Raw genomic sequence first — 10,957 nt, forward strand, 5'->3', positions numbered from 1 at the left:
CTCCAAGGATGGTGTGAGTATATGGATGTTCAGATGTACATTCTGTATCACCTCTATCTACCTTGCTGGGTTAGAGTGTTTGTGACTTTGCTAACTACTGTAAATGCGGAAGGGTTCCTAAAATGTAAGTGTTGCAACTGTGCACATCAGGGTTCCCAACTAAATAGGAATTTTAATCATACTAGGCCTGATCTTGGGACAAGAACCTGTCAAACCTCAGACAGAGAACTGGGAATTCTGAAGTAATCAATAGAATTAAGAGAAGATTCATAGATTGGGCCAATCCCCTCTCCCTACTTCTCACCAGTGATCCAAATCAATTTAACTCTGCTCTCAATGCACCCCTAGAGCACAAAATAATTATTTGGCCCTCCCCCAAAGCATCCTAGGAATGAAAAACACACTGCTTTACCTAAAAAGAAGAGTCTAGGTGCTTTTATCCCCATTCTATCCCTGGGGCAGGGTTGTTCAGTAACTTTGGCAAGTCACAGACAACCAGGAGCATAACTACAATGGGAAACCAGCTCTCCTGATTCTCAAGCTCCTCTTCCAAACTCCGCTAGAATTAACTACGGTCCCAGATGTTACTAAATCGGAGGCTGAATGCAGACAGACACAACAGAAGCCAGGTACTTTATACCCCCTGTGCTAAGCTCTCAGGATCATAAATTCAAAAAAGGGCCTCGGTCACTTGAACGAAAGAAGCATCACTCTCAGATCTCCTTAACATTTGGGCTTTTATCCTCTTTCTGGGCTAGAGAGGGCAAGATAATCACAAAAACTTGGGCAGACCAAGCAGGTGCACACATACATAAGACCCAACATATTCCCTGGTAGGAGTTAGCACCTAGTTGTCATGGCGATTGTGGTACAGCTTTCATTATGGCATCACCGGCTCACACATAGCTACTGGGGCACTGAGCTCAAGTCAGTGCTCAACTTGGCCTCTGGGAGAACTGGTTGGCGCTGAGGATATTTCAATCAGTGTGAGACTTGGCAGATAGGCCTGTGATAGAAGTAAGTGAATTTTTCAGATGGCCAATGTAACACAGCAGTGTAAGCTATATACTAATTGAGTTGTGGTTTCACAGGGTCTCAGACTAGTTAGGAGTTCTTAAAACATTTCTTCTGTCCTTGTCAAGCTACACTATGCCCATGTAACACACAAGGAATAAATACAAGCTTGTAACTCAGCATGTGAGCAATTTTAGCAGAATGTCCACTGGCATGGTGAGTCCAACTATAGTATAGTCAGCCAGAGTTCTCTGCTCACTGATACATTTGGACAATAAAATCCAACATCCCATTGACTTTAATCAGATTGTGGCTGTCAGAAAATGTCCACATGGTGGGTCTGGGGGGCTGTACGACATCTGGAGATTCAGCAGGAATTCTCACTCATTTGGGCTCTGGTGGGTAGATTCGGGATTAAGCAAAACTCCTCACTCACTTCAGTCATTGATTAACATTAATTTTGGCAATCCTCGACCTTTGAGGTGTCTCACTTTATTCATCCTGAAAACGGGGATAATGGTAAGTATTAAAAAAGTTATGAATTAATTATTCTTTGGCATTTTGAGGTCCTTGAAAGCACAATGTTTTGTTATCTAAGGGGCTAATTCCAAACCAATTGCATTCATTCAATGGTGATCCTATGGACTCCAGTGAACTTTCAATCACACCCTTAGTGTAGAAAATGTTATTAATATCATCTAGATTTATTCACAGAAACAGAAAGTGATTTCTTTCATAGCTGATAAATATCCTAATATCATCACTGAGTCTCTGTTTATCCATCTTTAAAACAGAGATAATAGTTACCTACTCCACAGTGTACATTCTGGCTTAATAATTGTTGCCACTTTTAAGAATCTTGGAAGCAAGTTAGTTGCTAGCTGAGTGCAGGCACTTAGACTAGTATCAAAAAAGTCCTTCTTGAAAAGTTCGGTCTTTAAGGACATTTATCAATATTTCCTTAAAGACACCAACCCTTTTGTAAGTTCCTATTGGGCTTTGACTGGACTAGTCTCTAGAGAGGGCACTATGATCACAAAGGCTTGTGTAGGCAGGGCAAGGCTGTATGTCCGTTGCCCTTTTATGGAGATCAGACCTGGTTGGCATGGCACACCCCTCATTATGAAGTCCCCTGGCCCAAGACCAGCCATCAGTGCATTCAGCTCAGGTCAGTGCTCAGCTTTGTATCAGGAAGAGCTGATTAGTGGGTTGCTGAATTGTAGCTATTTTAGAAGTTCTGCCCGCTTCCTGGGTTAGGGATTTCAGACATACTCATGAGATACCTAAGGCAGCTCCTAGATGATGTGAGGGCAGCACCCTGTGTATTATCCAGTTCTGTGGTGCATGATGGGTACATCTGGGAAAGGACTGGTCAAAGAGCACATGCTGGAATGCAGCCCCTAGGGCTGCATATGATGACGTTTCTTTACATAAGGGCTCTGGGAGAGTTAACGCCACAGCGAGGCAGAGGAGTTATTTCACTCTTGGTTGAAAATGCTGGTTTGTCATTTATTTTGTGGGACATTAACTGAATTGAAAAAGCAGCTGGTGTGTGGGGTAAAGAAGCTACATGCCTTTCCAAGGGCTACCAGCCTAATTGTGGACTTCTCCTGAAGGAACTAGCAGAGCAGTCCATTGTCACACTTGCTCACTGGGGGCTTCTGAAGAGAAGGATTTCCATATTTCTGTTGTATGAGAGATATGGAAACAGTTTGACTACCAGGCCCAGCTGCACAAATCACATCATTGCTGGATAAATTCCTGTCCTGTGTCATTTATGAGGCGATAATCACCTGGGGGAAAGTCCTTCAATGTCGATTCTAATCCCTTCCTAGCTAGTGATCAAAGGTTTGTATGTATTACCAATCACCAGAGCATCTATGGATTTTGCTCCTGCAGAGTACAGTGATAATAAAACAAGATGACAGTCATGATGAGAAACATACCCTTTCCTGAGTAGCTTCCTTGCTGATCAGGTTTGGGTGGAATTTGGCTGATCATCGACTCTACCTCTTACCCCCACCCACATCATTTCAGATTCTCCACTATATGAATCTCCCATCAATTCAACTAACTCCGTTCTTCTTTATCTATTCTCCATGGACCATCAGAAGTAAACACAGCCCTTTCTGATGGTTTGAAGAAATAAACTCAGTACAAAGCAAAGCAGTATCGAGAAAGTACATGAAAGGGAACTCTCTTACAAGATCATCTACAGTGTGGAAAATAGAAAATACACTAATTTCAGTCATTTCTCAAGATCTCCAGTGATGGAACCTCAATTCCTATTCTAGGCAATTTACTCCTTTGTCAGAGATTGCCGTTTAACTCCTAGAAAATTTGATTAATGTCTAGTGTGAATGTCTCTTTTTATCCAGTTACAATCGGAGTACCATCAGAGGAGGATGGATTACGTGAAATCAACGCTGGATTCTTGGTAAGAAAAGAGTTTTGCATTACACACATTATATCGTGTGGGCGGTCGGGAAAGATGAGCGTTAAAGTCGCATAGTTAAGACAACAGTCTCCGAATGGCACAGAGGCTGACAGCTTCCCAGATAACCCTGCAGGCAGCTCTTAGTATAGAACGAATCATGTCTCCTTCTTAATCTCTTGACTGTTGTGTTGCTGAATGTCTGGGTTCCTCTCAGAGATCCCGTTCCTCAATATCCTTTTTCTAGGTACCTGAAAGGTGCATTAAGACACTATTTTCAATGGGGTTTCGTTCAATATTAGAGTCAGCAATGATTTAGCTCCTCTACTCTTCACTGTTTTCCTTCTAGCACTGTCCCTAAATTGCTGTGCTTATTGATACTTTATTATTATTATCGGGAACTCACTACTAATATTTTGTTGTTTCCATTTTATTTAGGATGAAGGGGCCATCGAGGGCCAGACCCCATCTCCGCAGTAAATTTGCTGCATCCCTCTGGCCCCTCACTGCCTTCTTTATGCCCAGTGAAGGCTCCTTATATGCCACAAAGGCATATCAAGCCTCATTCAGCAGGTAATTCTGGGATCAGCTTCCTCCTCCTGAGTATCCAGCACTTCGGGGAGCTGAACTCCCACCATTCGGAAAGGGTGGATGCAGCAGTCATTGAAAAACACTTCCCACAGGCAGAGATCTCTATCCTGCCTAGACCCCAGTCAAGTCTGGGTTTAAAATACTCTGGGAGGGCTCAGGCCCTCAGCACTGGACTCGCTTTTCAAGTGATGAGGCTTCTCTTCAAAGAGGAGAAAGAAGGGAGTCAGGGACAGAAAATGAAGTACTCGCATCTCTAGGTTGATGACAGATTCACTGTTTGTGTTTCACTGTAGACTGTAGGGCAGGCTCAAGGTGAGGAAGACAACTACTATGTTGTCAGGGTCTTTATCAAGCCATTTCTACTGTCCAGTCTGGGGAAGGAGCAACAGACAGTTCCTTTAAAGAGCCCAATAATCACTTGTAAGGAGAATATTCCTTAAGATTCAATGCCTCTGAGTAACGTCTTACCTCCTCCCTGATGAGATGGAGTTTTCTCCCTTTGTGACCAAGAGCAACAACAATAGCTCACAGATGTTAAGGTCAGAAGGGATCATCGTGATCTGACCTCATGCACATTGCAGGCCACAGAACCGCAGCAACCCATTCCTGTAATAGGCCCCTAATCTCTGACTGAGTTACTAAGGTGTGATGGAACAAAGCACCTGCTGTGATGGCTGAAGGCCATGGAGGGGTTAGGCAGCCATTGGAGAGGAACACCAGTGAGTCTCTCGCCCAATGACGTGATATGAGACTTTTGAGATACTTAGGAGATGGGTTTCAAAATAGGCTTTGATATTTCTGCTAGTTAATAAAATACAGCTTTCATTGGAAAACGGAAGGAAATTGGATTAACAGGATCTTACTGGGAGGTGGGATCATGTGGTGTTGTTAACATGGATCATATCATATGGGGAAGCAGGAGATAGAGAAGGGAATTGCTCCCCTGATGCTAATATTTCCTTGTCGTTCATTTTATTTTAGGATGAGTGCTCCCTCCTGGGCCTCTTTAAGAAATGACCTTCCTTTTCCTGCCCCCGGTCTGTCAGAGGCACAGATCTACAGCCAGTACATAGCTTTGCTGGAAGAGAGGACCCTCTGCCAGAGAGTGAGCATTAGAATTCTTTGTCTGTGTGCACATGGAGAGGGAGGGCAAGTGGGTAGATGTACATATACATACAAGGTTTTGAGTGCAGACATGGAATACGGTTGCCACCCTTCTAAAAAAATGCACTCACAAGACAAATTCTCTGCAGTTGTTTTAGGAAAGATGGGGTTTTGTCTGACCACCAACAGGCCCCAACCATTCTTCCTCCTCTTAACATCTTCTTGCAATGCAAACAGTCCTTTTCCTCCCTCCCAACCTCATCCTGCTACTATCTGTGTAGTGATAGTCCTATTCTCTCCTATCCCTTTCTTTTGCTGAGTGGGAAATGTCTTTTTTTTATTATATCATTTGTGCAATGCTTCGATGGCTCAGTCATTGCTATGGCAAACAAGTTAACTGCCAATGTCTGCAGTTGGATCTGCCCTGTTCCTTACTATCCTGAATAACTAAGAACTGAAAAGGAGAGTTAGGTGGAGGAGTTTGAACAAAAATGGTAGCATCCAAGAAACAACTATGGAATCTTTCAATTAATATCCGCTGGGAAGATTACAAGATTGTCTGTGAGCTTGTAGCTACAGGCCAGGAGGGTGGAGGGGAGCTGTGAACACCCTGAATTTGCACAGAGTCAGAGGGTGCCCCTAAAGGGACAATGTGGCAAGTGAGCTCTAGATGACGAGGAGCAGAAATAAAAACATGTCAACTCTTAAATGTGGTGTGGCCTTTCCATGACTCTCACCCTCTCATGCCTCACTTTAGCCCATTGAATGGTGGGGTTCGGAAAGAAGAATGGAGAGGGCTGGGAACTGGCCAGCAGCACCATGGGAGAATGCAATAATTGCCGTTAATTTTACAGACACCCCAGCTTGGTCCACTCTTAATGTCAAGTCCCTCTGAAGGACAAGCTATTGAGCTCAAACCATGTCCCCCGATCTCCTCAATTCGGTAGCAGCTGTCTTCCCATCTAATGAATGCCTTCTCTCTTTTTTCAGCAACTCTGCGCAGCCAAAGAGCAGCCATATTACTTCCTCTCCTTTCAGAGGGTCAGGAGGTAAGTGATTTCTACAGTTCTCTAGGGGAGGATTGAACTGGATGACTGAATGTGCTGTTTGCTGCACCTTCTTGCATTTTTCAGAGGATGTCTTTTTTTAGCAGCAGCAGCATTCAGTTTGCTGAACGATTATGAAACATTTAGTGCTTCTTAAAATCTCCTTGTGCCTCTTTGGAGGCCACATCCTGCATTTCCAGCCACAACAAACTAGAACTATATTTCAGAGAAGACAAAGAGGATGAAATGTTGACTGTGTGACCCACTGCCATTATACTATAGGGGGAGGTGGAAGAGAACTTGCAAACATCCAACCCCACAGCTTGACATGCCCTCCACAGCAGTTCTCTATTTCCATGCTAGGCAGCTACCACCAGTGGCCATTTGGAGACAGACAAGGGAGATCTGTCTGCTTGCAGGAGATGCAACATAATTAGTATCAAACCAGCCTCACTTTTCACAGCATTGTTTCCTTCCTTACACTGCCAGGATTGGTTTTTGCTCTAAAGAGAAGTGATGCTTTACAACCAAATCACTAAGGGTGTTTGGTACACATGAGATGTAAATAGTATAAGAAAGAGCAAACCATCTTTTGCTGAGTTATTATGGGCAGGGATAACTGAGAAATATGTACAGTCATTAATGAAGATGAGAATGAGGAATTCAGCACTTCAGTCACTAAGGTGATTTCTTTTTCTAACACCACTTTAGAATCAAGGGAGCTGCGTGAGCGCCTGTAGGTCTTCTAGGCGGAGAATTATACCAAGTGAATGTGTCAACATTTGAGAAGGAACCCCTCTCCCAAAACACTTGATGTTTAGCAGACTAATATACTTCTAGGCTGTGTGACATTAACTCTGCTTTCCCTTCTCTTTCAGGCTCCTCATGGAAATCCATGGGTCCAGCCCACCTTTAAAGTAAGTAGCAATGACTGGTGCTCAAGGGAGGGAGAGAGGATGTAAAAGATCAAGCAGGATCCTATTTCTTCCTGGGTCCCACAGCCAAGGGACATTCCAACTCTCTCTCAGATCATCTCTTTTCCCAGTTTCCAGCAGGTCATCTTCATGGAATGCTCTCCCAGTTCATTGAAACACAGTAGAGAGGCGTCCATCAGGCTTTTATTCCTATCCTTTTCTAAATATTGTCTCAGAGGAGGCTGTTGTACCATAGCTGGTTATAGTTCTATGGTATCTATACACCACACAGTGCTAATACCATGGGGAATGGCCTTTGTATTAAAGAAATTCATTTAAAATAGAAGGAAAAGCCATTTGTCCCTGATGTCTCATCATAGCAAAGACTCTGAAACTTCCTTCTTTTAAAGCTATTACTAAGTTCCTGTTTGTTGCTTTTGTCTTCCCAGCAGTCACCAGATGAGAGACTACACACCACCAGGATGGTCCCCGTGGCCATGCTGCTTCAAATTCCACCACATGATGTCTGGCAGGTAAACTATACTGCAGTTCTGAGCCTTCCTGCAAACTCTATACTATACCAGCACAAAGAAACAGCTGCTATCGGGGATCAAAATCCACCTGCATTCTCTCCGCTCAAAACCAGTGCTACTGGTCGTGTTAGTCTGTAGCCGCAAAAGAACAGGAGTACTTGTGGCACCTTAGAGACTAACACATTTACTTGAGCATAACCTTTAGAAGTTGAAGACTAGTGTTTGTGTGTGGTGGGGGGGAAGGAGAGAGAATGGGAATTGGGAAATCCTGTGTAATGACCCATCCACTCCAGTCTTTATTTAAGCCTTATTTAATGATTTGTGTCCATTTCTTCTTTCCGTAGAGACTGTCCGGTTTAAGCCAATGTACATGTATAGAGGACACTGTTGGCACATGATGGCATATATCATATATAGATGTGCAGGTGAACGAGCCTCTGATAGTGTGGCTGATGGATTAGGTCCTATGGATGTTCCTGAGTAGATATGTGGACAGAGAGTTGGCAAGGGGCTTTGTTGCAAGGATAGGTTCCTGGCTTAGTGTTTTGTCGTGTGGTCTGCGGTTGCTGGTGAGAATTTGCTTCAGGTTCGGGAGCTGACTGCAAGCAAGGACTGGCCTGTCTCCCAAGATCTGTGAGAGTGATGGATCATCCTTCAGGATAGCTTGTAGATCCTTGATGATGTGCTGGAGAGGTTTTAGTTGAGGGATAATGGGGCAGCTACTGGTGTTCTGTTACTTCCTTTGTTGGGTCTGTCCTGTAGTAGGTGACTTCTGGGTACTCTTCTGGCTCTGTTTATCTGTTTCTTCACTTCAGCAGGTGGGTATTGTAGTTATAAGAACACTTGATAGAGATCTTGTAGGTTTTTGTCTCTGTCTGATGGGTTGGAGCAAATGCGATTGTATCGTGAGAGCTTGGCTGTAGACAATGGATCGTGTGGTGTGGTCTGGATAAAGCTGGAGGCATGTAGGTAAGTAGAGCGCTCCGTAGGTTTCCGGTATAGGGCGGTGTTTATGTGACCATCGCTTATTTACCCTGTAGCGTCCAGGAAGTGGATCTCTTGTGTGGACTGGTACAGGCTGAGATTGATGGTGAGGTGGAAATTGTTGAAATCCTGTGGAATTGCTCAAGGGCTTCTTTTCCATGGGTCCAGATGCTGAAGATGTCATCAACGTAGCGCAAGTAGAGCAGGGGCGTTAGGGGACGAGAGCTGAGGAAGCGTTGTTCTAAGTCAGCCATAAAAATGTTGGCATACTGTGGGGCCATGCGGGTCCCCATAGCAGTGCCGCTGATTGGAAGGTGTATGTTGTCCCCAAATGTGAACTAGTTATGGGTGAGGACAAAGTCACAAAGTTCGGCCACCAGGTTTGCCGTGACTTAGAACAAGCGCAAGGAAAGCAGGGGCGTTAGGAGACGAGAGCTGAGGAAGCGTTGTTCTAAGTCACGGCAAACATGGGGGCCGAACTTTGTGGCTTTTTCCTTACCCATAACTAGTTCACATTTGGGGACAACATATCCCTTCCAATCAGCGGCACTGCTCTGGGGATCTACAACCTCTCCTGAAGGACGATCCATCACTCACAGATCTTGGGAGACAGGACAGTCCTGGCTTACAGACAGCCCCTCAACCTGAAGCAAATTCTCACCAGCAACCACAGACCACACAACAAAAACACTAACCCGGGGACCTATCCCTGCAACAAAGCCCTTTGCCATCTCTGTCCACATATCTATTCAGGGGACATCATCATTGGACCTAATCACATCAGCCACACTGTCAGAGGCTCATTCACCTACACATCTACCAATGTGATAAATGTCATCATGGGCCAGCAATGTCCCTCTGCCATGTACATTGGCCAACTCGGACAGCCTCTACGGAAAAGAAGAAATGGACATTAATCAGACGTCAAGCATTATAACATTCAGAAACCAGTCGGAGAACACCTCAGTCTCCTGGTCACTGATTACAGACCTAAAAGTCACAAAATTACAACAATAAAACTTAAAAACAGACTCCAGCGAGAGACTGCTGAATTGGAATTAATTTGCCAAATGGACACCATTACATTAGGCTTAAATAAAAACGGGGAGTGTATGAGTCATTACATAAAGTTTTGATTACCACTACAAAAAGTTCTTCTCTCTCCTGCTGGTAATAGCTCATCTTAAGTGATCACTCTCATTACAGTGTGTATGGTAACACCCATTGTTTCAGGTTCTCTGTGTTTATATATCTATATCTATCTTCCTACTGTATTTCCACTACATGCATAAGATGAAGTGGACTGTAGTCCACGAAAGCTTATGTTCAAATAAATTTGTTAGTCTCAAGGTACCACCAGTAATCCTGTACTTTTGCAAATATAGACTAATATGGCTGCTACTCTGAAACCTGTCATTATGCAAGGCACTGAATTCAGCCGTATGGAGTGGAAATTCATCAATTTCATAAAATCTCTCACAGATACAGACAGACATCATCTTTCTTTCCAAATGCAAACGGATGGACATCATATCAAAAGGACTGAGGATAAAAATCCATTACAATCGACGATCACACAGACTATGCTGACAGATTGTGCCACACACTCTCAAAGAAACTGCGGAACCACCTGACCATCATCCTATACAGCAAACAGGGAAAGATTAAGAATGAACTCTCCAAACTGGATACTCTCATCAAAACCAACCTTCCACACAAACTTCCTCGTGGCTGAACTTTACAAAAACTAGAGAAGCCATTTACAACACACACTTTGCTTCTCTACAGAGGAAAAGGATACTCAACTAGCTAAACTAACTACATACCACAAGGGGCCACAACAGTGGATCCTTAACCCACCCAGCAATATTGTTAATCTTTCCAGCTATTCTCTTAGCCCAGCAGAAGAGTTTGTCCTATCTCGGGGCCTCTCCTTCTGACCCTCCACGCATTGTTTCATGTTCTCTGTGTATATATAGATATATAGATAGATAGATTAGATAGATATCTTCCTCCTGTATTTTCCCCTGCATGCATCCCATGAAGTAGCATGTAAAAGCTTATGCTCAAATAAATTTGTTACTCTAAGGTGCCGCAAGTTCTCCTGTTCTTTTTGAGGATAACTGCAGTGAATCAATCTCTGCACTAGGAATGCTGTAAGATGCTTCTCTCTGCTAGGACAGAAAACTCGGCTTTGCTAAAACTGTTCTCAGTAACCACACTGCAGTGAGTAGCCTGTCCTCACGGAGCCAACAGTTCACTTCCTTGAGCACCCCCAACTTAGGTCATAACCACACTGCACATACTCCTCTCCTCCTTCCCCAGCCACCTGTACAG

General features: G+C 43.9%; 1 long non-coding RNA gene across 1 annotated transcript; it reads left to right on the forward strand.

Moving 5' to 3' along the window:
• The first annotated feature begins 3,392 nt into the window (after nt 1–3,392).
• Nucleotides 3,393–5,067, forward strand: LOC120392573. The gene is made up of 3 exons (XR_005591729.1): nt 3,393–3,451; nt 3,887–4,021; nt 5,021–5,067. It is a non-coding gene; the product is annotated as an uncharacterized LOC120392573 (long non-coding RNA).
• Nucleotides 5,068–10,957: the final 5,890 nt, after the last annotated feature.

Source organism: Mauremys reevesii, unplaced genomic scaffold (genome assembly GCF_016161935.1).
Source record: "Mauremys reevesii isolate NIE-2019 unplaced genomic scaffold, ASM1616193v1 Contig102, whole genome shotgun sequence".
NCBI classification, from domain to species: domain Eukaryota; kingdom Metazoa; phylum Chordata; order Testudines; family Geoemydidae; genus Mauremys; species Mauremys reevesii.